This window comes from Candoia aspera, chromosome 1 (assembly GCF_035149785.1).
Source record: "Candoia aspera isolate rCanAsp1 chromosome 1, rCanAsp1.hap2, whole genome shotgun sequence".
Lineage (NCBI taxonomy): Eukaryota > Metazoa > Chordata > Lepidosauria > Squamata > Boidae > Candoia > Candoia aspera.
Window position 1 is genome coordinate 85,723,759 of NC_086153.1, and position 27,042 is coordinate 85,750,800.

Below are 27,042 nucleotides of genomic sequence, written 5' to 3' on the forward strand. Positions count from 1 at the left end.
TCCCCTGCCAGCGCACTCTGAGCCTGCTGGCCTCATCTGTCCTGCATTTCCTTTATTGTTTCAGATAAATCTGCTCTTTTGGTATGATCTTGCTGCCTTTTGAAAACTCTGTTTTTCCTTATGTGTACCTGCCTTGAATTTTTTTAAGGAATAATGGATACTTGCTGATGGTGGCAATGAAAGCATCAGTAGCTCTTGTTGTTGTTGTTGTTGTTGTTTCCTTTCTAGGAAATGAGAGGTGCTGCCTTCTCTTCTGTTTAGTGAATACCAACAGCTGTTACATACTTCACAGTGTTCTTTTGTAAAAAAAATACCTGAGTGTGTAGGCAAACTGTTTTTCATGTTATAGCTCATAATTCATACCATTCTGAGATTCCCGTTTTCCTAAGGACCTTCAGTTTGATATGGTCAGCCCAATTGAAGGCTTTTCTGTAGTTAATGAAGCACTTATTTATTTCCTGCTATTCTTTGCCATCCAGCATGCATCAGCAATAATGTCTCTTGTTCCTCAACCTTTTCTAAAACCAGCTTGAACATCTGGCATTTCCCTTTCCATCTAATCTGCACTGGATGATCCTAAGCATTATTTTGCTAGCACATGACTCATATCTAATGGGAGCCTGTGCTGGCTCAAGGGTATATGGCACCCCTAGGCCACGTTGACCGATGGTGCCACCTCCTGCCAATGTGAAGACTTGCAGTTTTAGAATGATTTGGAAGAAAGAGCAGCATTGGTGCCCCCCTAAGCTTTGGCACCCTAGACCAGTGCCTACTTGGCCTTAGCCTAAAGCAGACTCTGATGAGAGCTAATTATAAGACAATTGCTTCTGATACAAGGCCACTCTGAGATTTCCTGAATGAAAAACCAAGTGTGAAAGCCTCTTTCCCCTTCTATTTAATTGGCAATGCCATTTAAGAAGATATGTTCATAGAAAACCCAGATGTTATAAAATGTCATAGGCACTTTCTTCCAAAATAACCCAACCCAGATAAATGCTGTCCTCACCTTCCTGGGTAAAGATGGAATAAGCATACCATCATTTGTCAGTGAAGCCTTCCAATCTGCTGTGAAATGAAAATATGTAGATGTTCCTTTCTCATTTGCTACTAGTACTTTTTATAAAAAAAGCAATGATTTCCTATAACAGGATCCCAGTGGATAAGCTGCAGTAACCCAGCTGGGTTGTCACTAGAGAATGCCCCACCAAGACATTTCATAGTTTCTCCAGTTCTGAATAGCCCAAATTGTGCAGCAAATTCTTTGGGGAGTGGGCATACAACCTCACCTAAGACACACCTCCATTTCATAGGCATATCCCACAAGGTGCCTCCACTGTGCCATGTACTATACAGTACAAAAGACTTTACCTATTTTAGTTTCCAGCCTTTATCACTGATGAACTATCCTGTTGGAGGTCCCAGAAAATCAGCATGCCTCATTAGCATGTGGATGAGTTCGCTCTAGGATGCAAATTCTCTATGTGCTTCTGGAGGAAGCTGTTTCTTTCCCCTCCCACATTCCTTATCTCACTTCCTCCTTCTTCACCATCTGGGAAGAAGCATGAGGCTCTAGCTCTTCCATCTCTCTTGGACCATGTGGTGGGCCTAGAATTCAGGAGGTTCCCCCTTTCTCCATGCAGCCTTCAGCAGCAATGAGGGCTGAGGGTCAATTAAGTTTAGGGACAGAAGAAGAACAAGAATCATCTTTTCCTGAATGATGTAACTGGACCAAATAAATAAGGTATTCTTTTACTTACTTTTGGACCTACTTTGTTGTCGCGTCGCGGACGCGACCAGTCCTTCGCCCTTCGGTCTATGGGATTCCCTGGGGGGGGAATGAGCCAACGATTCCCTCGCAAGGGTGAGGTCGAAAAAACAACGGTAGGTACAGGATTCTTTTGTGATGAGAGACGCTACATCTCAGGAGGATGCTGGTACTGCCTCCTGCGTGCCACGCCCCCACCTCCTTTTATTCAGCAGTTCTATCAGGGCGGGGGAGTGAGTACAAAGAGAATAGGGAAATACAAGTCATGCCCTTATAAGGGAATATACAGCATTCTGAGGCTACGTGAGAGACGTGCAATCTAGCTGTGCAGTAATGGAGTCAGGTTCGTCACATTTCTACCTTTTTTATTTAATTTGTCCTCCCCTCAGAGGGTCTGAGTCGGGGAGCCAGGGACTCTTCAGTCCAAGGAGACCCATCCCAGCGTCCTCTTCCGGGGGGTAGTGTGACTGGGGGTCCTTGTCCATTTCCGATTCACTATCAGAGGACCATCCCAAGAGTGGTGTTTTCTCCATACCTACAGCAGTGACCAGGTGTTGAACAGCAAGCTTTGTCTCGGATACCTCTGAGTCCAATGTATGAAGTCTCTGCTTTAAGAAGCGGAGAACGCGACCCAGCACACAGGGGCCTATGGTGCATACGAGAATCAGTAAAAGGAGGGGCCCCAGCAGAGTGGACAGCAGTGTGGTTAGCCACGGAGAAATGCTAAACATATTTTGATACCATGACATGGATTGTTGGCGCTCCAATTCCCTTGTTTTTAAACGGGAATCGAGCTCTTTCATAGAGTCCAATACTACTCCTGAGTTGTCGGCATAAAAACAGCAGTCTTCCTTTAGAGCAACACACAGTCCCCCTTGTTTGAGGAACAGAAGGTCGAGACCCCTACGATTTTGCAAAACCACTTCGGATAGAGAGGTAAGGGAATCTTGTAGCGCCACAATAGATTGTTCGATGGCGCGAAGGTCAGTGTCAATGATAGCACTAAGGTGACGCAGGTTCTGATCATTGACAACAAGGGCTGACACACCGGTGGCGGCTCCGGCCGCACCTAAGCCCAGTAGGACTGATAAAGTTACAGCAGTCACTACTTCGCGCTTAGCTTTGAGGGGGTAATGAGGGGGCTCTAGGATGGAGATAAGTTCGTCAGGGGAATAGATGGAGATTTTGGGGAGTAGGAGCACCTGAATACAAAAGGCGTTAGTTCGTAACAAAGTATCACCATATACACATGCGGTGAGGCCAGAAGAACATGCCCAAACAGAGTTGTTCCCAGGGATAAAGCATTGCCCTGTCAATCGGGCAGAGATATTATCAGAGGTAGTGTAGAGTACACCGTAGCCACCATGGCCGGTGTAACCGTTGATGTTCAAGCGATTTTTTGGAAGATAGAGGGCACAGTGATCATGAGAAGAATTAAGGCAATATTGAGTATAGTTAGCAGGAACACGGCCAAGGCAGCAGCCCTGCCCTATTATAGAGGTGATAGTCAACGTGGTGTTTTGCCAGCGGCAGGAGGAGGCTGAGGTAGAGTTTCGGATAGGGTCAGGAGAACCGACTGCTTCATAGAATGGTGGAGAGGAAGACAAACAAAGCCAACATCGAGATGTGTTAGAAGTGGTGTGAACAAGGGAAAAGGAGGAGTTAAGAAGAGAGACAAGGGGTTTTTTTTGTTTGTTGAGGGGTTTAAGAAAGGTGGAGTGAATGTCGTCGGCATTGGGCCCAACAGGTGGGGACTGAGGGAGAGTGACCTGTCGTTGAATGTAGAATATGTTGCCATAATGAAACCCGGGCCATGTGCCATACACACGACCTCCCCATTTTACACCTGAGTCCCAGGCATTCCCCTGAGCTTTTCCTGCAGCAGTGAATTGTACAATAACCGGATTACATCTATTCCAACCCCCCTGTCCTGCCGCACCCTTTCTGGTTGCGGTGCACCTAATGTCCTTTCTCAACCGAGTGAGAGTGATGTAATCAGTCTTATATGGAGGGGTCCAGTCGATGTAGCCGGTGGAAACGCAGGACCAGGACTTGCAAAAATAATCTGCTAAGCCTCCGCAGTTGTGCACGTGATCAGGGCTGGTGTCATGTCCTGGGCACACGTACAGGGGATAGCTTTTAACGGCGGAGTGGCTGGGCTCTGGGGTGCCGTCCAGCCTCCTATAGGCTGTCACTCCTAGAAGCATTTCTGCAAAGTCAAAATACAGGTTAGGGAAACAAGATATAATTGGGCTATAACAGGAGGAGGTATTTAGGGCCTGACCCAAGGCATCGCGGATTGTCCAGGTGATACTGTAAGGGCGATGCGATTCCTGGGCGTCGGATGCCAACAGGCGTCGTCCCTGCCAACGGGCGGGCTCAGGAAGGGAGAGTTGAAACAAGGTGAGCGTAAGGCGAGATGAGGTGGCGAACCCCTTAATTAATTTTGTTATTTCACAGTGATATTGTCCTAGATCGGTCAACTGTACGTTGGTGATAGCAAGGGTAGTTTGGCGAAAGTGATAAGTGATGGAATAGGAATCGCCATCTTGAAGAAGGGTGTTGTTGCGGAACCAGCGCCAGAAGGTGCCTTTTCTTTTGATGGGAGAGCGTTGAAGACATTCCATGGCGTTGGATGCTGAGCTGCGGCCGATGGTGGCAGGGTAGCGTAAACGATGGGTTCGAATGAGAGAGGTTGTTTTAGGGTTCGTTGTGAGGGGAGCAGAGATGGAAGAGAGATAACAGAGAAGGAGGATCAAGGATGTGCTTGTCAGGAGGCTGCCCATGATATGGCCGGATACAGCGAGCAGGAACCCAGAGCACTCGATCAGGAAGTTGCACAGCAGCGTAGCCTTTTCCCCAGGTGATGAGTTGCGCAGGGCCTTTCCACTCAGGGCTGGGCAGTTGCCTAAAATAAACAAGGGGACGGGAAGAGGGAACTACTGGCTTAGAGAAGTGTCGAGATGCGGCCGTAGCAGAGGGGGTACCGGTAAGATTAAGGAAATTTAAGGTAAACAAGGTGAGATTAAGGAGATTTTGTAACATCGGGAGGCTCGGGGGGCCTAAGGCCTTTTTCCCCGTTTGCCGATCAAGGGCATTCTTTAGGGTCTGGTTAGCCCTTTCCACAATAGCCTGACCTTGGCTGTTGAATGGTATACCGAATCTGTGGGTAATGGACCACTTACGGCAAAACTCAGCAAAGGGAGTGCTGACGTAAGCAGGGCCATTGTCAGTTTTCAAAGTTTTGGGACATCCCGATGTGACGAAAGTGCGAATACAATGATTGATTACGTTTTTCGTGGCTTCTCCTCTTTGCAAAGTTGCCAGGATGAATCCCGAATAAGTATCCACAGATACATGGATGTACTTCCAAGGTGCAAAAGAGGGATAATGAGTGACATCCATCTGCCATGTGTCACAAGCTTGGACACCCCTGGGATTAACTCCCTCAGGGATGCACTTTGCCTGCAAACTGCAGGTTGGACATTGTTGAAGAATGGCGGTAGCTTCTTGATATGTAATGCCAAATTGGCGCACCAAGGCCTTTCTATTTTGGTGGAAATAAGCATGGCTGTCCCCTGCTAAAAGCTGCGGAGGAAGAGGGGAAGAGGCCATAATTTTGCAAGCCTCATCTGCCATGTGGTTGCCTTCGGACAGGAAACCGGGTAGCTGTTGGTGGCTTCTAATATGCGCTACAAACAAAGGGGATGTTCTGTCCTTCAGGAAAGTTTGAAGCTGCAAAAAAAGCGTCATGAGAGAGGGGGGGGTAACAGGGGAAATATATGCATCAAACATGGCCACAGCCATTTGAGTGACATACATACTATCTAATATAACATTCAAAGGCTGTTCTGGGAAAAGAGACAAGGCTAACAGAAAAGCGGCTAACTCAGCCTGTTGGGCGGATGCTTGTGGGGCTGTTAGGCGTTTTTGCCATTTGCGATTATTTTGCCATATGCAAGCCCCTATGGTTTTGGAGCCGTCTGTAAAAACAGTGAGGGCTTCCTTGAGTGGCTGCTGAACGAACGGCGAGGTTAGTGTGAAGGGTACTGTTCGCAACAGTTGCAATCGAGGATCAGGGGGAAGATGGCATGACACCTGGCCACACCAGTCCTCCAAGGCATCCTGCAATGCAGTGGAGTTTTGTAGGAGGGATTCCCATTGAGTAACCTTAAGGGGAATGTACAGGGTGGAAACATCCAGTCCCATTAGGGCTCTAATCCTCTTCCGGCCTTTCTCAACAAGAGAGGCCATTTGTGCTGCTCTGGTGATGATGGATGTCTTAGGTGTGTGTGGCAAGTGTAGCCATTCTAAAATATGTAGATGTTTTTTATCAGACGTTTGGACAATGATGGCAGTCAGTAATTGATGTGTTGAAAGAATGGCAAGAGAGGGTGGTTTGTCAGTGAGCGCACGGTCCACCCATTGGGTCGTAAGGGCGGCATTAACCTGTTGTAGGGCATGCAATTGTTGTTCTGTAAGGTACACCTTGTCAGCTGGATTTGTCAAACCCACTAACGCTTGGAATAAAGGTGATAACATGGGTGTAGTTAAAGCGAGGTATGCGCGGGCCCAGTTAATGACCCCCAGACATTGTTGTAATTGGACCAAGGTGGTCGGCTGGGGAAGCGTGAGCATAGGTAGAAGTGGGGCAGCCGTGGAGGCTAAAACTTTGTGGCCTAGATATTGCATTGGGTAACGAGACTGGACCTTTTCTGGTGCAATGTGCAACCCTGCCGTTGCTAGGGTGGCTAAAAGAGTAGGAAAAGTTTTTTGAACTGTCCCTTTCGGGCCCTCAGCAGCGACTAAAATGTCATCCATATAATGATACACAAGAAAATGCGGAAATTGGGATCTATAGGGTTGCAATGCTTTATCAACAAAAAATTGGCACATTGTGGGTGAGTTCAACATGCCTTGTGGGAGGACCTTCCACTGGTACCGAGCAGTAGGCTTTGAATTGTTGAGCTCCGGTACCGTAAATGCGAAAATAATTCTGTCCTTTTGTGCCAAAGGTATGGAAAAAAAACAATCCTTGAGGTCTATTACAATGAGGTCGTGCCCTTCCGGAATCAAGTTGGGGTTGGGAAGTCCACACTGCAAAGGTCCCATGGGCTGAAGGATGGTGTTGATAGCCCTAAGATCCTGTAGGAGGCGCCATTTGCCAGACTTCTTTTTGATGACAAATACCGGAGTATTGTATGGGCTGGTGGAGGTTTCGATATGGCCTTCAATTAACTGCTGCTGGACCAGGATATGTAAGGCGTCCAGTTTCTCTTTGGTGAGTGGCCATTGATCAACCCATACCGGCACAGAGGTTTTGAGAGAGAGAGAGAGAGACCCTAAAGGGTCCTGCAAAGCCATTAGGGAAGTTGAATAAAAGCGTGGAACTGTGAAAGCAAGTCACGGCCCCATAGGTTGCAGTGCAAAGGCAAGATATAAGGCTTTAGATAAGCTGTAATATTAGAATGAGCAGTCGCAGCAGAAAGCCAATAAGAGCTGACCTTAGCGGCCTGTGCTCCACCTACTCCTTGCACCGAGGAGGCTTCGGCGAGAGGCCAGGAGGAGGGCCATTCAGCGGAACGAATGACAGAGACGTCGGCGCCGGTGTCAATCAAGCCTTCGAAAGAGCGACCATTTAGTGTGACAAGGAGGGTGGGTTTAGAGGTTTGGACTGGTTGCTGCAAGGCAAACAATGATGGCGTATCAGGAGAAGGGAGAAGTATGAGCGTGGCGACAACTGTTCCTTTATCTAAGGAAAAGCACCTATCTCCCACTCCTGCCAGAGCAATTCGTGTCAGATCTGACGAGTCATACAAATAGGGAGCAGCAACCATTCCCTCAAGCATGAGCGAGGAGTTGGGAATGAGCAAAGCAGGGGTAAGAGGAGGAAGGGGTTTATTCAGCGTGACAACGAGAGGAAGGGAAAGGACAGCCCCCGGATCGTCATACAAAAGATCCTCTGCCAACTCCACAGGGAAGCTGGTGATGGGTAATTCAGCCTTTGGGGCGGGGTTAGCTGACAACCCCCGATCTAGTTTTCCGAAGGCTGGTGAGGGGAGGAGTTGTTGCGACATTGCGAGGCCCAATGGTAGCCTTTGCGGCACCTGGGACAAGGAGTTTTAGGTTTGGAGGGGGGGGGCGGCCCCCTTTGAGTGGAAGGGGGCGCCCCACCTCCCCCGGGTGCACGGCATTGATTCTTAAAGTGGCCCGGCTTCCCACAATTGAAGCAATTTCCATGACGAGTGACTGCGAGGGCTTCCGGGGAATGGAGCTGAGGGGAGGGGTTAGTAGAAGGCAGCGAGGTGGTAATGGCGGCAGCGAGAGCGCTCACTTTATGAGAGGTGGTACCAACGATTCTACAAAGTTGCAGGAAGTCTGCAAGTTTTACACCCGGTTGATTGACTGCGGGTTGCAGAATGGTCTGGCAGTCATGATTAGCGTTAGAGAAAGCAAGTTTCATTAGCAGCTCTTGTTTAGCCGTGGCATTATCAATTTGTCGGTCTAAAGCAATCTGAAGGCGACTTATGAAGGAAGCATATGGTTCATTTGGTTCTTGCATAATTTTCAGAAACGTTTGGGTGGATTGAGAGTCGGAATCATCCACTCTTTTGAGAGCATTCATGGCGCACATGTGAATGATAGCAAAACTACGACGGGGGGAGTTCTGTTGCTGGACTAAGGTTGCGAATTGTCCCTTTCCTAATAATTGATCTGCGGTCACCCCTGCGGGAAGACCTCTTCTAATTTCTACTTCCACCCCTTTGTCGTATTCAGATTGCCACACAACGTATTGCGCCGGGGTCATAAGCATAGAAAAAAGCATTTTCCAATCATACAATAACATAGTGTTAGCAGTAACTAAAGAGTCTAAAACTCCCCTAGTAAAAGGAGAGTGCAAGCCGTAGGTGGTTACAGCATCTTTGATTTGTTTCAAAACCTTAAGTTCAATATTGTTATACAAATTTCCTCCCGCCGCCCCTAGGCCGATGGTCATGGGAAAGGCAGAGGGACTCTCCATTTCCAATGAGAGGGGGGAGGAGAGGAGTTCAGTGATGGCGCCTCCGAGGGGGTGGTGTTGAGGGGAGTCGGGGGTTGGAGCTGAAGGGGGAGGAGGAACGGCTGGGTATGGAGGGGGTGGTGGTGAGACAGCATCGAGATGGGCGGCAAGAGGGGGTGGGGTTTTTGGGTCGGGAGGAGAAGGGCAAGTCTCCGGGGAAGACGGGGGAGGGTAAAGAGTGTTGATGGCCGCCATGACAGCCTTCCAGGCAGTCAGAATAGGCACGGGTGCTCGTGGGGTATCATGAAAATATTTTCCTATCCTTTCCCAAGTGGATGTTTTGAGCGACCCCTCTGAAGGATAGACAGGGCAGTGTCTCTCCATGTACAGTAGGAGTTGAGTCACCGATTTTTTTGAAATGGGAAAGATGGTCGTACCGTTAGCCTTTTGACAAGAGTTAGCCTTCTTCACTAAATCATAAAGTTCGTCCCTATGAACTGACGAAACTTTGGAGAGTGGGGAGCCCATTACTTACGATTGCAGAGCCTTTTCCAGGTGCGTAGTAACGAGAGTGAAGGCAGTGCACCTCTAGACAGAGATCACACCGTGAGACCGAAGGGATCCCAGACGAGCCCCCAGTTGTCGCGTCGCGGACGCGACCAGTCCTTCGCCCTTCGGTCTATGGGATTCCCTGGGGGGGGAATGAGCCAACGATTCCCTCGCAAGGGTGAGGTCGAAAAAACAACGGTAGGTACAGGATTCTTTTGTGATGAGAGACGCTACATCTCAGGAGGATGCTGGTACTGCCTCCTGCGTGCCACGCCCCCACCTCCTTTTATTCAGCAGTTCTATCAGGGTGGGGGAGTGAGTACAAAGAGAATAGGGAAATACAAGTCATGCCCTTATAAGGGAATATACAGCATTCTGAGGCTACGTGAGAGACGTGCAATCTAGCTGTGCAGTAATGGAGTCAGGTTCGTCACACTTTGTCTAAGTGTGTAATTATTTATGCTTGGGTGGGCTAAGTGTGTAAGATCAATAACCTATATTTCTCTAATGTGCTCATTAATGCTATTTAGATAATATTCTTTTTCTGTGCACATATTTTGCTGTGTTAAGCTCTGCTCCATTCAGTGGTCCTAGCTGTCCACTAATGGCTTCATGTCCAAATGAATATGACATGAAGATAATATAATTCACTGCATTAATCTTCCGCTCATCTAGTAAACTCAGGGGAAATTCATTAAAAAATCAATATGGCAGATACATGCTCCCTGTCAGATTTCTGATTAAGGAATACATGTTGATTAGCAATAGAGTATGCAGATATTACATAGAAAATCCAACAAGAAGGAAGTAGGCAGTTTGGTCCCTCCAGACGTTTTGGACTGAAACTTCGATCATCCCTGATTGTTGGTTAGACTTATTAAGACGTATGAAATTAAAGTTCAAATTCATCAAGCTGTCTGCTCCTGATATAAGGGATGAGAAACCTCTGACTAGTCAGCTGAATCTGGCACTCTTTCTTGTCCCCTACATACACTACAATTAGGATTTTTTATAAAAGCTTCCATTGGTACCTTCTCATTGGGGTGAGAAAGGGTAATGTCCATTTCTCATCTACTGCTACATTTCAACAATTTAGCCCCTTGCAGATGTGTTCACAGAGGGGTCTAGCCAGAATGGTGGCCACAACCATGTGATCAAAGCCTCACCACTGTATTTATGTGCATTGTAATACACATAAAAAGGGGCAGGATTTTGATGGCATGGATGTGGCCTCCATCTTAACTTTTGTGACCCTTCCTCCCTCCCTGTGGACCCTGCTGGATGCTTGTATGGCAATTAGGCTTTTAAAAAGTGTTCATTCTTGCAAATGGAATCTAGTTTTAAAGTGTGATTGCTACTTGGAGGCTTATCCAAGGAGGATGAGTAGCTAGAGAGAGAAGGGAAGACCTAAAAAGTCTCCTTCATGCTGAACTCCTGGTGATTTTATAGATGCCTCCATGTAGTTTTCTTAGCAGGATGGATGGGAGTTGCATTCTTCCAGAATGAGGGATGGGGTTGGGTTGTTTGATTATTTGTTTGAGAACCTGGCCTAACCTAGAATGAGTGAAAGAGAGGGAAACACATGCATGGGTGTTTGGGAGAGAGGAAAGAAAAGTTGGCTCCAGACCCCTATGCAGCTCTACATTTTTTTAAAGTAGAACTATATCTGTAGACCAGTGTTTCTCAACCTTGGCAACTTTAAGATGTATGGAATTCAACTCCCAGAATTCTCCAGCCAGCAAGGCTGGCTGGGCAATTCTGAGAGTTGAAGTCCACACATCTTAAAGTTGCTAAGGTTAAGAAACACTATTGTAGACAATAATAAGTGTGTTTAGTTTCTTCTTGTCACACTTATTCTCCCCCCCACCCCAAAAATGTAAGCCATCCCCTAAGCACAGTATATGCACCTGGTTAGAGTTTTCCATACCTTTGACTAGAATGAAATCACCATAAAGAGATTTCAGCCAGACATCTTAGCAGGAATTAGACTTCTTTTTGAATGATTCCAGACAGCAAGATAGGATATTTGCCATTGCCTGCCAAATAATTCTTTAGAAGATGATACATTTCAGATCATAACTGATGGGGATATGCTTAAGAAGAAGAACCAATTATGACAAAAGGACAAGTGAATGTTGCCTCATGATGACTTTACCAGGTGAAGGATAAATGAGAGAACTTGGCTTGATCCACCTAGGATTCTATAACTGCTGCAGTCTAATTCTTGACTGGCTGATCTTGAAAACCTAATCCCCAGGGTTTGCCCTGGTTAGTATTTGTATTGGAAATCTCAGACTTATAGGCTAGACCGAGAGGCAGGAAAAATAGCCCAGAAGAAGGCAATGGCCAACCCATAGGCATTCACAAGAGGGCCAAAGGGAAGCATGTGATGAAACACACATTGCAGCTCCCGCCCTTTGAGGCTTAGATACCACCAGCCCTCCTGCCTCCCCTGGCATTGGGGCGGGGTGGCAGATGAGCTTGTTTGTAATAATGGTTACTGAATAATTATAGGTTGGCCTTTACTACATCATGTTTTTCTGTTGTTTTTATTCTAGCTGCAATTATATTAGTTTTTAATCCTATGTTAGCCACTGAGAATCACAGTTTGAGAATTGGGTGGCCATATAACTCCATTAAATGAACCAATCAACTGGATAAATAAACCCAATAAATCAATAGATTAAATAAATAAAAGTGCTGGACAAGATGGACCAGAAGTTTATGTCTGCTTTCCATTTCCTATTGGTAGCATTAATTAATTAATAATAATAATAATAATAATGAATTAATCTCAAGACTTCAGTCTGTAGATCTCCTCAATTGATTATATTTATTTTGTTTATGTATTTTATCCAATTTATACCTACTGCAATCGGCAAGACCCTTAGCAGTTACAGCTATGTAGAAAGCCATACAATAAAATTCCTATGGCAGAGGTTCCCAGACTTTCTCAGTTCAGTTTAGTTCATGTCTAAGTAATTTTTTCACAGTGCCCCTAAGCCAAAACTGTGAACTACCTTGAACTGGTAACAATGTCTGACAGATATCGAGTATTGCTATTTTTCCTTTGAAAATTTAAAATATCTCACACTTTCCCTGTGACTTCCTTTTGGATCTATGGTAAGAAAGCAGTAAATTCATAGAAAATCAAAACCATAAAAATAATCTAGCTAGGATTCACAAGCACCCACCTCCATCTGAAGCAGTATCTTTACCAACATTTAAAAACTAACAATGTGGAAGCAAGTCTTAATTCTTTAGAGAGGTTTTTCCCTGCATAGCTAAAAAGCAGCATCTCCTAAGCAAAGCCCCCCTCAGTTTGTGATAGTAAATTTTAGCCTAAGGAGTTTCTCCTGAAATGCACAAATTACATAAATTTTCAGGCAAAATAGGATTGCTTCTGTGAGAAATTGCTATAGAAGCTGATACATTTAGATGAGCAGCTTTGATTATATTTCTTTGCACATTTCTTTTTGGTGATTTTAATGGTATGTTGTATTTGAAATAATGTATTACAATATATTTTTTATCTTAATTCTGTTTTATACTGTGTTTTTAATAATTAAATATTCTCCCCCCTTCTCCCCTTTGTGTGGTGGCTGTGTTAATAAATCTAACACGTGTAATTCATTAGTTCATTACTGTGGCAGAGTGCTGGAAAATGTTTGGCCTGAGAGATCAGAAAAATCACACACCAGGCATTTCTATAAAAATAAATGTATTTACAGAAAGCACAAAAACATATTTTACAAGCTTGTGCATTCACACACGCTCAGAGAGGACTGGGAGGAAGGCAGACAGAAAGGAAACCGAAACTAACAAGCCCAGGCAAATACCTCTCCAGGGCAATTAAAAGCTTTACCTAATTTGGTCATCTTTTCACACACAAAACTAAGGATACTTAAGTGTGACCTTCTGACTCTGCCAGAGTGATTTGTTACCATAGTAACTTAATGGCTTGGTCCTTGCAAAGACAATCAAATGCCAACAATTACTTACTCCAGTTGGGTTTTCTAATACTAATTATACCATATTTGCATCGTAAGGAAATCTTCCAGAACCCAGGATACACAGACAGCCTTTCCAGAAAACTGTCTCAAGCTGTTATCTAAACTTTGCATTTGCAATGTAACGAGCATTCCAATGAACATCAATACATCTGAAACTTCACAGTGATTCTGACATATTACTATGTTCTGCTCAGTTCAATGAGCAGGAACATCACAATGTTTGCCAAGATTGCAAACAGAAGCCTTTGAAAGCTAGCTGGGTAGGAGGTGGGAAGGATGTATGATGGAATGAGGGTTTGGGAGCACAGATTGTAAACAGATGTCTTCAGGCTCAGACAGGTATTTCAAAGCTAGTCCCTGAATGTGGGAGCTGAGAGAAAAGGAATCCACTGAACACTTGACTGAATTCCTTACAGGGCAGAACTGAAATAACAAGGATTTCCAAAGGTATGGGGAATCTTGGAGAGGCATGGAAAACACTCCAGTATAAGGATGTCCTATAAAGATCAAACTCCAGGCATGGAGAAGCCTGTGAAATGATGTGAAAAATCAAGCTCTCTGCAAAGGCCTAGGGAAAGGACTTTGTGGATGATACTGGTATGATCAAGATATCATAACTTTTGTGCAAATGTGGCACAGTAAAACAATTATTTGGAAGGCCTCTTCCCCTATCCCCAGTAGTTTACGAGTTTCCAAATCAACATAAATGTAAATTGCAATGACTTGTTTCACTGTTCAACTATTCACATTATTTTGCTTTTCTAGAAACAACTGCATTGTTTCTTGCTGTCCCATTACTGTCATCCCTAGGAAGACAAATGGTTCTCTGGGGAAAGTCCTTGTGAAAAGTCCTGTGTACCAGAAATACCTACTGGCTTTTTAAAATTTGAGACAAATTTAATTCATGCAGTCACTTAAACAATTCTGATTTTCAGAATTGACTATCATCAATAGAGGATGGATCTGTTAGCATGAAATACACCATTTGCTTATTTTGCTTCTCTTTTACTGCGGACTCAATATCTGAATCACGTTATAGACAATTGCAGATGATGATCCAGACAGTACCTGGGTTTGTTTTCCCTGGACCTGTGCTGTTTTATAACTCACGGTCTCAGGTTCTCCTGCAGCAGTGATCCATCAAAATTTTATTGACAATTAAAGCATGTCACTAATAGGGACGCGGTGGCGCTGCGGGTTAAACCGCTGAGCTGTCGATCGGAAGGTCGGCGGTTCGAAACCGCGCGGCGGGGTGAGCTCCCGTTGTTAATCCCAGCTCCTGCTCACCTAGCAGTTCGAAAACATGCAAATGTGAGTAGATCAATAGGTACCGCTTCGGCGGGAAGGTAACGGCGTTCCGAGTCGTCATGCTGGCCACATGACCCGGAAGTGTCTATGACAACGCTGGCTCCAAGGCTTAGAAACGGAGATGAGCACCGCCCCCTAGAGTCGGATTCGACTGGACTTTATGTCAAGGGAAACCTTTACCTTTACCTAAAGCATGTCACTAGCATCAGTTAATCAATTTAAGCTTACCTTCTCCATCTGGGAAGATAAGCAAACTCATTTCCCCAGTACTGATCATTCAGATATGCTTATCACTACCTTTCAGAATCAGTTTGTTTCCATCATTATTAGGTAAGGAAACTAAGGGAGGGGTTTGTGTCTGTATGTGTCCTAAACTGAATATTGTACAAATCATTAAAGATGATGGCTGGGAGCAAGTTCATCAAAACCTTAGTTACAACTTCTGCTGGTTCAAGGTCTCCATCAGAATTTCTGGGGATATTGAAGGCCACACTCCAAAAGTAGGCACGGCCAAACTCATGGGGGAGTGGAGGTGCTGGGGGCTTTAAGGGTTACAGATTTGTTGCTTTACCCCCCTCCAAAAGTAGCTCTTTGTAAATATTACCTACTCTAGAGGGAGCTCTGGGGCTACAAAAGGGATCTTGATGGAATTCATGCAGCCTTTGACCTGCACATTTTGCACTGCTACGATAAGAGATCAGTCTGGAGGATCATCATCATCATCATCATCATCTTGGATGCCACCTGACTCTCAATGTCTCTGGGTGGCCTGCTGTGGCTACAGATTTACACACAAGCTGGGATTTTACTAGTTGGCATGGGATGAAGGTAATTGTCATTCCATAGATCTGGAAAGTTGTTGGCTTGGCAAAGGGCGAGATTAACATTTATTTATTTATTTATTTATTTAATAACATTTTTGTACTGTCCCAATCAACTGATTCTGGATAATGTTAGTAAATAAAATAAATAAATAAATAAATAAATAAAGCACAGCATCAACCAAATCACCATTTCCTGACCTAATTAAAATATTAGACCAAGCTAACAGTATATCCAACAAATTTCCTATTACTCATTGTTAGGAGACAAATCTTCAGCAAAGGATCATTACCTTATTGTGGTGCTGGAGCTTGAGCACCTCAATGATGCCATGAGCTAAACCATGAAGGGCCACCCAAGACAGGAAGGTCATGACAGAGAGGTCAGACTAAATGCGATCCCTGGGGAAGGTAATGGCAACACACCCCAGTATTCTGGCCACGAAAACTAAATGGATCAGTACAACCAGAGATATGTTGGTATACCATCAGAAGATGAGACCCCCAGGTCAGAAGATGGTCAAAATGCTACTGGGGAGGAACAGAGGATGAGTTCAACTAGCCCCAGACATGATGACGCAGCTAGCTCAAAGCCGAAAGGACGGCTAGCGGCCGGCGGTGCTGGTGGTGAACGGCGAATCCGATGTTCTAAGGATCAACACACCATTGGAACCTGGAATGTCAGATCTATGAGCCAGGGCAAATTGGATGTAGTTATTGATGAGCTGTCAAGATTAAAGATAGACATTTTGGGCATCAGTGAACTGAAATGGACTGGAATGGGCCACTTCACATCAAATGAACACAAGATCTACTACTGTGGACAAGAGGACCACAGAAGAAATGGAGTAGCCTTCATAATTAATAGTCAAGTGGCTAAAGCAGTGCTTGGATACAATCCAAAAAACGATAGAATGATCTCAATTCAAATTCAGGGCAAGCCATCTAACATCACAGTGATCCAAATATACGCCCCAACCACAGATGCTGAAGAAGCTGAAGTAGAGCAGTTCTATGAGGATCTGCAGCACCTATTGGACAACATGCCTAAAAGAGATGTTATTTTCATCACGGGAGACTGGAATGCTAAGGTGGGCAGTCAAATGACACCTGGAATTACAGGTAAGTATGGCCTGGGAGAACAAAACGAACAGGACATAGGCTGATAGAATTTTGCCACGACAACTCACTCTGCATAACAAACACTCTCTTCCAACAACCTAAGAGACGGGTTTATACATGGACTTCACCAGATGGACAACACCGAAATCAGATTGACTACATCCTTTGCAGCCAAAGGTGGCGGACATCTATACAGTTGGTAAAAACAAGACCTGGAGCTGACTGTAGTTCCGATCACGAACTTCTTCTTGCACAATTTAGGATCAGACTAAAGAGATTAGGGAAGACCCACAGATCAGCTAGATATGAGCTCACTAATATTCCTAAGGAATGTGCAGTGGAGGTGAAGAATAGATTTAAGGGACTGGACTTAGTAGATAGGGTCCTGGAAGAACTCTGGACAGAAGTTCACAACATTGTTCAGGAGGCGGCAACAAAATACATCCCAAAGAAAGAGAAAACCAAGAAGGCAAAATGGCTGTCTGCTGAGACACCAGAAGTAGCCCAAGAAAGAAGGAAAGCAAAAGGCAACAGTGATAGGGGGAGATATGCCCAATTAAATGCAAAATTCCAGAGGTTAGCCAGAAGAGATAAGGAATTATTTTTAAACAAGCAATGCACGGAAGTGGAAGAAGACAATAGAATAGGAAGGACAAGTGTCATGAGTGAGGATGGCGAGCAGGGGGCTCCCATCCAGGCTGTAAAGCGCATGCGTAGTACTGAGGAATGGGGTGGCCATTCAAAGAGACACAGATCGGGCCCGCCTTAGTCTTTGGGGTTTATATGTCTGGGTTTTCCCACGCTTCTTCAGTTTGTTAGGATTCTCTGTTATTTAGCAGTAATAAAACACTAGAGACCTATTCCTTGTCTCAGCATGGTTCCTGGCTGTTAGGACAACAAGAGACCTCTTCCAGAAAATTAGAACCATCGGAGGTAAATTCCAGGCAAAAATGGGTATGATCAAAAACAAAGATGGCAAGGACCTAACAGAAGAAGAAGAGATCAAGAAAAGGTGGCAAGAATATGCAGAAGACCTGTATAGGAAGGATAACAATATCGGGGATAGCTTTGACGGTGTGGTCAGTGAGCTAGAGCCAGACATCCTGAAGAGTGAGGTTGAATGGGCCTTAAGAAGCATTGCTAATAACAAGGCAGCAGGAAACGACGGCATCCCAGCTGAACTGTTCAAAATCTTGCAAGATGATGCTGTCAAGTTAATGCATGCTATATGCCAGCAAATTTGGAAAACACAAGAATGGCCATCAGATTGGAAAAAATCAACTTATATCCCCATACCAAAAAAGGGAAACACTAAAGAATGTTCAAACTATCAAACAGTGGCACTCACTTCACATGCCAGTAAGGTAATGCTCAAGATCCTGCAAGGTAGACCTCAGCAATTCATGGAGTGAGAATTGCCAGATGTACAAGCTGGGTTTAGAAAAGGCAGAGGAACTAGGGACCAAATTGTCAATATCCGCTGGATAATGGAAAAAGCCAGGGAGTTTCAGAAAAACATCTATTTCTGTTTTATTGACTATTCTAAAGCCTTTGACTGTGTGGACCATAACAAACTGTAGCAAGTTCTTAGCAGTATGGGGATACCAAGTCATCTTCTCTGCCTCCTGAAGAATCTGTATAACGACCAAGTAGCAACAGTAACAACAGACCATGGAACAACGGACTGGTTTAAGATTGGGAAAGGAGTATGGCAGGGCTGTATCCTCTCACCCTACCTATTCAACTTGTATGCAGAATACATCATGCAACATGCTGGGCTTGAGGAATCCAAGGCTGGAGTTAAAATCGCTGGAAGAAACATTAACAATCTCAGATATGCAGATGATACCATTTTGATGGCTGAAAGCGAAGAGGAACTGAGGAGCCTTATGATGAAGGTGAAAGAAGAAAGTGCAAAAGCTGGCTTGCAGCTGAACCTCAAACAAACCAAGATTATGGCAACCAGGTTGATTGATAACTGGCAAATAGAGGGAGAAAATGTAGAAGCAGTGAAAGACTTTGTATTTCTAGGTGCGAAGATTACTGCAGGTGCTGACTGCAGTCAGAAAATCAGAAGACGCTTAATCCTTGGGAGAAGAGCAATGACAAATCTCGATAAAATAGTTAAGAGCAGAGACATCACACTGACAACAAAGGTCCGCATAGTTAAAGCAATGGTGTTCCCCGTAGTGACATATGGCTATAAGAGCTGGACCATAAGGAAGGCTGAAAGAAGGAAGATCGATGCTTTTGAACTGTGGTGCTGGAGGAAAATTCTGAGAGTGCCTTGGACTGCAAGAAGATCAAACCAGCCCATCCTCCAGGAAATAAAGCCAGACTGCTCACTTGAGGGAATGATATTCAAGGCAAAACTGAAATACTTTGGCCACATAATGAGAAGACAGGACACCCTGGAGAAGATGCTGATGCTAGGGAGAGTGGAGGGCAAAAGGAAGAGGGGCCAACCAAGGGCAAGGTGGATGGATGATATTCTAGAGGTGACGGACTCGTCCCTGGGGGAGCTGGGGGTGTTGACGACCAACAGGAAGTTCTGGCGTGGGCTGGTCCATGAAGTCACGAAGAGTCGGAAGCGACTAAACGAATAAACAAAAAGTAGCCAAATGCAGCCCACTGAAAAAGTATAGTTTTCAGTGATTTCTGAAATGCTAAAATGGGGCAAGTGTATCTCTGAGGACAGCAGATTTTATACTGGGGGGGAGCACAATAGAGAAAGCCTTTCTCTTCTCCCTCGCGGTGGTAGGATCTTAAGCAGATCCTCTCTAGACATTTGAAATGGGCAGAATCAGGTTCATGGAGTTAACTCTATAGTTCTTTGCTTCTATTTTGGGTAAGATACCTCCGATACAACTTGGCACCAAACTGTATAGGTGATAGCCACATTTAATAAGGCTCAGAAGCCTAATGGCAACCAGTACAGTGATTGAAGTTAGGTGCAATTCTGCAATACAGTAATGAGTTTCTCCTACTAGCAGTCTGGTCATTCTGTACCAGTTAAAGCTTCCAAGTTGTTTTCAAAGGCAGCCCAACATACAACAGATCGTATTAATCCGATTGTGTGAATCAGGGCATGAGTTGTCATTGCCAAAGATACCTGGTCCAGGTAGAACCATAACTGGCTCACCAGTTTATGAACTGTTTACTATTTTTCACTATCAGGATGCCTTCCATAAGACCAAAAATAGGTTATAGAGGCAGTTCTTCTTCATAAGTCATGGTGTATTATACATTTCCTTAGTGTGGATAATTTCCAAAGCCAAAATTACCATGCAAGGAATTTTCATATGCATTATTGTGCATCTCAGGGAACTTTGAATAAAGACCTACCTGAACTGTGGACAAAACAGAAAATAAGCTAATTTTGTTAAAATGACTTTTATATTATTCATTCCTGCTGAGATATGGCTTATAAATCTAACCCCATATTAACCTGTTTAAACTAATAACTATTGAACTAATTCAATAACAGAAACCATGAATTTGATAAAAAAAACAGCTTGGCTAAAGGGGAGTTTTGTTTATTTGCTCTTTTTTTTTCTTCTGTTAAAACATCATATCTGGATTTTTATGAATGTGTTTATTTTGCCAGAATTAAAATTAAAGCCAGGGAATAAAAAAAATACCTTATCATTTCATTCTTCCACATTTATAATAATAATACAATAATCATACAATTATTTCAGACTCTAATCTAAAATAATTCAGTTTTGAGAAAAAATATTAAATTTATACTTTTAGATAACTGATAATGACTGCCAACATCTGGTGCTGTGTGATGTTTGTTCCTTAAGTAATTTATTTTGAATGTACTTATTTTTCAGCGGAAATGTTAATGGAACCACTCAGTATCTACCAAGGATTAATGTACTGAAAATAGGTCCTTCAGGGCACATTCACAGACAGGCTGCCCTAGATATATATGTTCCCTGTATACGTTTTGGATTATAGTGTTTTATTGACATAGTTGGAAGAGACCCATGTTAGTCTATGGTAGCCAAAAATTAGAAGAAATCTATTAGCACTTTTTCCAGTGAATAAATTTGATGATGATGTGATAAGGTACTTGCAATCTGTCTCTTGTGTAACTTGTATCTGCATAACTAACCTTTCTTCCCCTCCTTTCTCCTTCCGTATGCCTCATCCCTAATTAAGTCCTACATCCGTTTAGCCATTTCACTGTCAAGCAGCAAGACCAAGATGGTAAACAAATGATTTGTCAAATATTTCAAATGTTCCAGGGTATTATAAGCTGGTACTAACCTAGTATTTACCAACAAGACCAAGATTTGTGCAAAGATAATCTTGATATCCTGATAGTTCTCACCCTGATGATGTTCAGAAAGCCAGTGAAGACCTAGCTGTTCTCCCAGGCCTTGGGGTAGGTTAATCATGCAGCCTTGTTGGGTGGGAGCCTTATGTATATGTCTGCCTTTGGAACATTTATGAATTTTTCTCTCATTTATAGTATTTTTCTTGCTTTTTTAACTGTGAGCTGCTCAGAGTCTTTGGGAGCTGGGCACCCTCTAAATTGTTTAAATAAATACAATAAATAAATAAAACCTAAAGTGGGTTTAAGGTTAGGGTTAATGCCTGAATCTAAAGCACAATTTGAAAAAGAGGGTTCTTTTCTCTCACAACCTGACATGGAGAAAAACCACAAATAGTAGTAACTTTTTCAGCAAAATAAGAAGAAAATCACAGGAAAATCAAAGCTCAGCTTCATGACAGCATACCAAATTTCATAGACATCATTCAGGCCTGATCATCAAATAAAGCCCAGAGTAAAGCTAAATTCTCTTTTGATCCCTAAGGTTTCTCCACTCCCCAAGACTGAGTGATTGATTGATTAGACTTGTATTCTGCCACAATCAAAAGGACTGTTGTCGGTTCCCACATCAATAGAAATACAATAAAACATCCATGGTAAAAGAGTATAAAATAACATAACCTAAAGCAAGACAGTAATTGGTCACTTTAATGGTATCAGCTCATCCCCTCAAAGGCTCTCAAAAATTACTCAGTTTTTGATAGCCTGCAGAAAGGCAGTAGAATGGGGGCAGGTCGGGAGGGGGGCATGCCTTGTAGGCATGCCACTTCCATTACCTCATGAAAGTGGGGAATCACAAACAGGTTCATCCATGATGTAATGGGTAAAGATCAGACTGATTTGAAGGCACAACTGTGGTTCATTTACTGCTATGCTCTCCCACCCTTCCCTCCCCTTTTTTGTCCTGCTGCTGTGTTGCCATCCTTTGTGGTGCTCAGAGAGAAGCAAATCAGGATTGGAGCTTCACAGAGGCCCAGATTCTGAATGGAGCAAGTTCCAACCCATCTGTGTAGAAAACCCAATGTATTCCCTTACACATCATGCAGGCAGTCCATTGTGTACTGTCTGAAGATGCCATTTGGGACAACAGTTATGGTCCTCTTAGGAACCCTGTTGAATGAGGATAACAAACAATACACTTTTCATGCAAAGAATATGGAAATGATACTTACTTACAACTACATTAGGTTTTCAGGGGGGTGTTTTGGGATGCTAGTGTTAAAGCAAACAGGATGGAAAGAAATAGCATACTTAGTCTGAGTGAAAATGAAAATAAAATCTGCTGCAGAAAGGTTCTTAACTATACCAGGACTGGGTTAGTTTCCCTCAGCGCAGAAGGCTCATTCTTAAGAAATTACTAAACCCAATAGAAGAGAATATCTGTAGCTCCAGGTTGAACTGGGGAGTCCTTGGTGCTCTCTGAGCTTGGTTGTTTGCTTGCAGACATTTTGTTACCCGACTAGGTAACATCATCAGTAGCCTGCCCTGCCAGTGTTAGTGGGGGTGTGGTTTTCTCCTTGGTAGTTCCTTGATTAAGCAGGGATTAACACCAGACATACCATCAAGCAGAAAACAACACCCTAAACAACCAAGCTCAGAGAGCACCAAGGACTCCACAAATGACTAAATGCCGGCTACCCTATTTTGACTTCTGTAATGAATGGTGTTATATATGCAACAGCCAGTTTGGTCTAGTGGATAAGGGGCTGGACTAAGAGTGGGGAAACCTTAGTGCTAGGTTTGCCATAGGCAGGTAACCCCAGGCTGGTCATTCCCTATTAACTCTAGAGAAAAGGCAATGACATGCTACTTTTGAAAATGCTGCCTAGAAAATTGCATGAACTCATCCGTGTAATCACCAGAGGGTCAAGTCTGACTTGGCAAAAAAAAGAAGTATACTTTCAGTAGCATTATACAGCTGCTGCCCTGAGCTGTGTACTGAGTGTATGGCTATATAAAATAATATTTTTTATTATTATTATTATTATTATTATTATTATTATTATTATTATTATTATTATTATTTTGTGAGTATTTGAGATTTCTGATCAAATGAACTGGAGTATAAATTTCATTTTTAAAAAAATAAAAAATAAAATAAAACAAACAATAACCACTGACTTTAAGCGTTCAACTGTCTCTTCTGTTAGTAATTTTCCCATTCTTCAAGAGCAGTTTCCCTGCGATGCATGGCGTCTTTAGCTTCTCCATATACAAATACACACACATGCCTGTGAAAGAGACACAAACTGGAGACACAAAGTGCTGCATATTATTAGGAACCCCCAATGATAATGGGAATGTTCCCAATATTCCCAGGGATCTAAATAATAAGAATACTGCTCAGTATTTCTAAATTAACAGAGAAGATAGTATCCTCTGCAATTCCATACAGCAAATATAAACATCCTCCTTTTTTAATATGCACTTTCCATTACTTTGTTATTTATAAAAATGTCTAGCCTGCTTTTTAAAAATTAATAGTAATCCAGAATCTACAATACAAGTGTTCATCATCTTTGCTACAGTTCAGCATAGCAAGGGCTTGAACAGGAAAATCACAGCCTGTTGTACTCATAAAAATGTGTGTGTGTGTGAGTGTGTGTGTGTGTGTAAATCAAATCTTTATTTCGGTCATAGAAATATATATTTTCACTTAAAGGTTGAAAAGTCAAGGACTGGGATGGGCAAAGTCATCTGCTGAAATGTGAAGCCATTTTTCAATACCTATTTTAAGGCTTGGAAGGCGAAGGGGAAAATCCAGCCTGAAATAGTGCTTAGCTAGGACTTCTTGCACTTTATCTTAATGATTTTCTACTGAATTGGCTGCCTGGATGTTCTGGCCATCCAGCATGCTAGTCCAGGAATAAATTACAGTGCAAGGCAAAAACTGAAGGAAAATGCATTATTTTTGTTTTTCTAATGATTGACTAAAAGGGACACCAGGATTCCTTAAAGAGACTCACATTAAAAAAAAAGAGCTCACTTTTCATGCAGTTATTGGAAACAATGAATCAGTGAATGAAAGTAGTAAATAGGTGTAGGGCACCTTGATCAGTCTGGGCAACAGCTTCAAAACGCTGAACATTAGAACTTGTCACTCACCTCTTCTAATCAAATCAGAGTTCTATCTGCAGCCCTTACCTTCCAAGAGAGGTTACTGCCTCAAGTGGAACCAAACTAGAATCACTTAACAGCATCCTAAATCGAGGCCAGCCAACACATGCCACCAAAGGAGGGACAATATGCCTGGCAAAGCATCTTCCAAAACAGAATCTCTTTCAGCCCTTCCTTCCTGTTAAAGCCAGTTTTGTAATCCTAAGAACCTTCTCCCATTTTCTCTCACAATGAAATGCCGCACACTTCGAGAAAGAAATGTTTCAGATTACTCATACTTCTGCACCATGGGATTGGTGGGGGGAAATCAGAGCTACATCCTCCAAAGAACTCAATGTCATCAGGACTGGCTCACCTTCTAATTTTGCAACCTGGCTGAGGTGGTAGCCTGATGACAAAGAAAAGTTGTCAGCTGGTGTCCTTCTTCAGCCCTAACCCTGGCCTTCTCTATAAATCAAGACTTTTATATCCAAGATTTTCATCTATGAGGCTATTTCAGTAGGAGCTTTGGAAATGAAATGCCTTTTCCTAGGAGGTAGCCCTGGTGCCAACATTGCTGTTTTTTAAGTAACAGGCAAAATTGCAGGTGCAAATTGAGCTAGGCATTTTCATTTATTTTATAATAGCGTCTTTTTCAAACTCATTATTACTCATGCTTTTATCTGTTGTTTATTTTGTTTGTATTATCATTTTTCCAAAGTTTGGTAAACCATTTTAATCTGGATTCTTAAGTAGGCAGCACACCAGGGCACTGTTGGCAGGCTGAATTTGGCTTTATAGCTATAACTTATATGTGATATAACTAACTAAGCTCTGGTCCAGAGTGGAATCCATGCGTCTCTTCCCACATATTTTGCTGTAAAACATAAGAACCGTATTATGCAGGTATCCACAGTTACCTGCACATTGGATTTCATTATTGCACTGTTTTTCCAGTCAAGAGCTTCTGAACACTGTAAGCTGATTTTACTTTCATCTTGTAATTAATGACAGAATTGTTCCCCTCCTATCTTTCTGACAAGTGCCAACAGCTGTTAGACTTCACAAGTTCTTTGGCCTATTTTCTTATGATTTGGTTACTTAGACATTAACTGTATGTTTTTTCTTTAAATCCAGGAGTACATTTACAAGGGGGAGGAAGAGATGAGTGTATCCTATATGCTTATTTGTGTTTCATGTTTCAGAGCATACTCTAAAATATTAGTCATGTTTTAGACTTATGTGCTTATTTATCAGGATTATCTAAATCACTAATGGAATATTAAAAAGTACACAACAAATCTTAATCAAAGCAAATATATTAATCTTGAATATATGCAAGAATTATCCACTCAACCTGGGTTGCTGAGACCTTCCATAAAAATCAGGAACACACGGTGCTTTTCTGGGATTATTACATACAGGCTTGATCAAGCCAGACATGTGTTCTGTGTGTGATATAACTTGCAAAGAGAGAACAAGAGTGAAGCTACATGCTGATGATCCTTATGTTGTCCATTCACTGGACTTACATGGGTATATGTGGCATTAAAGCAGCAAATTCCACTTCAAACCTATAAATATTCTCGAGTCCCCACCTTCCATGGAATCCTTGGATATAAAGGCAGGATATAAATGGAATTAATAAACAAATGCACTCCAAGTCTAGATCAGAGCCCTTACTCATATTACTGGTCAGTTCTGGAGTGTTTAAGTATGACTTGGAAGATTGTAAAATGTAGTATATCCAGTTTTCTTAAAAGCTCATGTCCATACGTAGCTGTTTGCCTTCAAAGGAGCACATGGAAGGTAGGGGTAAGAAAAGCAGATGCCAACCCATTTACCTCCAGACATCCTTCTACATGCTCTTGCTGGAGAAATAACAGAGTATCAAGTTACTCCCCTGAGATGTTTCATATGACACTGAGATACATTTATCATCCGAAGAGGACTGTGGAAAGGAAAAATCCATTTCCCCATTGCTGCATTCTTGACTATTGAATACTTACTCTTTCTTTAATGTATTCAGCCTTTCCTAGAAACAGTTCCAAGGCAGTTCACAGCATATAATAAAAATGACAGTACAGTTTGGTTAATAATAAAATGAATCAATTGAAACAGCGAAGGTCCATGTTCCATAAAAGCACAACCATAAATGCAACAGAAGAGTACTAGATTTATTATGCTAGTTTTAAGCTGTGGTTTAGTAGCTTGCAAATTATTCAGTCAGTGGGCTAAAGGAAAATAAAGCCTTCTCAAGGTAGGCAAAAGTGACGGGAAGGAAGGAGACAGGCAAGAGAGCCTCTCTGAGGAGGAAAGCCAAAGCCCAGAAGCACAACCAAGCCTCATGGTCCCAACAAGATGAACAAGCAAGGTTGATGAAACACTTAAAGAGGGCCAACATTTACTTACTTACTTACTTACTTACTTACTCATTTAATTTCTATCCCGCCTTTATTATTTTTATAAATAAGTCAAGGTGGGGAACATATCAAATAGTCCTTCCTCCTCCTATTTTCCCCACAACAGCAACCCTGTGAGGTGAGTTGGGCTGAGAGAGAGAGACTGGCCCAAAGTCACCCAGCCGGCTCTCAGGCCTGAGGCGGGACTAGAACTCTCCTACCACGCCTGATTGGCTCTTGCACTGAGAGAGAGTGACTGGCCCAAGGTCACCCAGACGGCTTTCATGCCTGAGGCAGAACTAGAACCTGGTTTCTAGCCTGGTGCCTTAACCACTAAACCAAACTGCTCTCTTTATCATGGCTGCTTGCTAATGTTGAGAGAAAAGCCACCTTTCTGATATCTCAGACCTCAACCAAGAAGAGCTCCAAAAGTAATGACCAATAATTTGAACTGGGCTCAGAAACTATTTGGGATATTTGTTCTTCACAAGGGGATACGGGTTTACATATTCTCAATAGATACCTCTGGTAAAAAAAAAAAAAACTAGCTTCTGAATTTTGGATTCATGGAAGTATATAGATGGCCTCGCAAAGCTGCGACTGATGTGACAGTCCAAAACT

The 27,042-nt window shown here is 43.0% G+C and overlaps 1 protein-coding gene across 1 annotated transcript in view; it reads left to right on the plus strand.

Moving 5' to 3' along the window:
- NUP43 (nucleoporin 43) overlaps positions 1–27,042 on the plus strand; it is a 361,785-nt gene that overhangs the window by 144,979 nt on the left and 189,764 nt on the right. The window lies entirely within an intron of this gene.